Genomic DNA, 2,361 nt, shown 5'->3' with positions numbered 1-2,361 from the left:
TTTAGTTTAGCAAGTTGCAGGAGTTCATGACCAAAAGCTCAAACACACCCTTGGTGCCACCACTTGAAGATCCCGAGTCTGCAATTCACAAGAAAAAGACGCCCTTACAAGAATTGAAGTCAGCTTTTTCTAGGAAGTCGGGAAAGAAGACAGGAGAGTCAAGTTCATCCGCGAGGCACAAGAGCAATCTTGAGTATTTGGATCATACGCCCGTCCAAACCGAGTCTGAAGCGATACCGAACCGGAATTTGAAGAACACACGAGCGAACCCGAGAACGAGCCAAGGAATGAGATGGAAGCAATTGAAGAAATGTCCATGGGAGCTTACAAGAAGCGGATCCGAGAAGATGTGGGTCCCAGTTTAGTCCAACCCGCAATACCTGCCACTGCCACATTCGAGTTGAAGGGGCACATATTGACTGCACTGAAGGACATCCCATTTTTCGGGAAATATCATGAGGATGCTTTTAAGCATCTAGATGAAGTCAACGACATTGCGGATTACTTCAATGTCCCAAATGTCAACAGAAACACAGTCTTGCTTAGGATGCTTCCCATCACTTTCAAAGGAGCTGCTAAGGAGTGGTTAAAAGCACTCCCACCGGGTACATTTACCACTTGGGCTCAAATGCGTGAGCAATTCCTGGACCAGTTTTGCCCGCCATCCAAGATAGCCAAACTCAAAAAGGCAATAGCCAACTTTGAGCAACAGCTGGGGGAGTCATTATACGAAGCATGGGAGCGGTACAAGGGCTTGCTCAGAAATTGCCCTCAGCATGATCTAAATGTGCACCAAGAGATGTAAATCTTTTATGATGGGGTCAACGTTATGACAAGACAACTCCTTGATTCTCAAGGACCTTTGACAAAGAAAAATCCAAGGGAGGTCAAGGAGCTAATTGAAGAATTCGCGAAGCATTCTCGCGAATATCACAACCCTAGGCAAGATGGAATCAAAGGCGGTGGAGGGGCCCAAACTGAAGAAATAGCAGCTGTCATGGCCATGCTGAATAATATGGATCGAAGAATAACACAAATGGACCAGTCGATACATGCCATAAGAGTGGGTTGCGAGAGATGTAGTGGTCCACACTTGACCAAGGACTGCAATGTAGATGAGTTTGGGAACAGAAAAGCTCAAGTGTGCTACTCTAGTGGGGATAAGTTTGATGAGGACTGGAGGAAACCGAAGAAGGAGTGGCTGCCATATGAAGAGTATAAGAAGCAAAAAGAAGAGAAGTATAGGCAGACAGGTCGAGGCTTTTATCAAAAGGAGCAGCCACCAGCCGAGAAGAAACCCGATCTAGAGACCATCTTGATGAAATTTGTGGAAGCTTCGGAAAAGAGACACGATGTCACTGATACTGCTTATGGAACAACAAACTTTGATAATGAATCAGCAAGCCTCCATCCATAACCTTGAAGTACAATTTGGTCAACTAGCCACTCTGGTTCATGAAAAATTGTCCCCGAAGAATCCCGAAGTAAAGACCTAATCTCACGTAATGGCCATCGATACTGAAGAAGATGCAATCTCTGAGTTCCTGGAGGCATTGGAAGAAGAACCACAGCAGCCCGATCCAAAACCTAAGAAGTCAAAGTTTGGAAGTGAAAAAGTTGTTGAACCAGCTTCGCCACGACGTGGCACTCCTCTGGCCACGACATGGCGCATGACTGATCAAAAATTCTTTGAACCCGTCCAAGCTTATCAGCCACCTTTGCCATTTCCAACCCGAGATGCACTTAGTCTACTGGAGAAGGAACATTTAGAGTTTGTAAAGCATGTGAAGGGGATCCCGATTAATACCCCCTTTGTCGAATCCTTATCCAAAACTCCCGAGAACCAGAAAATACTGCAAGATTTGATAGACACTTGCAGGCAATTAAAGAAGCAGTCAAAGGTGGTTCTAAGTGAACAAACCTCGAAACCCGTGTTGGGAGAGACACCAGAAAAGATGGGGGATCCTCTACGCCTTACTCTTCCGTGTGAGTTTGGTAATAAAATGAAGGTTAATGCTTTAGCTGATTCTGGGGCTAGTATTAACTTGATGCCCTTTTCATTTTATCAAAAATTAGAAATTCAGAAGATGAAGGCTACAAAAACGAAGATTCACATGGTGAATCGTTCAGTGACACAACCCCGGGGCATCGTGGAGGATATTTTGGTGAAAATTGGAAAAGAAAATTCCAATAGACTTTGTAGTTTTGGATATGAAGGAAGATCCCGATGTTCCAATAATCCTTGGTCGTCCATTGCTTAACACTGTTGGAGCTCTTGTTGATATTCGCGAGTCTAAGCTCACTTTGAGGGTTGGAGATGAACAAGAAGTTTTTGGAATACAAGATGACTTCCAAGAGGAT

General features: G+C 44.5%; 1 non-coding gene across 1 annotated transcript; it reads right to left on the bottom strand.

Moving 5' to 3' along the window:
* Positions 1 to 676: 676 nt before the first annotated feature.
* Positions 677 to 783, bottom strand: LOC111881339 (small nucleolar RNA R71). Its single transcript, XR_002846786.1, has one exon. It is a non-coding gene; the product is annotated as a small nucleolar RNA R71 (small nucleolar RNA).
* Between the last annotated feature and the right edge of the window lie 1,578 nt (positions 784 to 2,361).

Source organism: Lactuca sativa, chromosome 9 (genome assembly GCF_002870075.4).
Source record: "Lactuca sativa cultivar Salinas chromosome 9, Lsat_Salinas_v11, whole genome shotgun sequence".
Lineage (NCBI taxonomy): Eukaryota > Viridiplantae > Streptophyta > Magnoliopsida > Asterales > Asteraceae > Lactuca > Lactuca sativa.
Note: the sequence above shows the minus strand (reverse complement) of the source record. Positions and strands in the feature narration are given on the sequence as shown.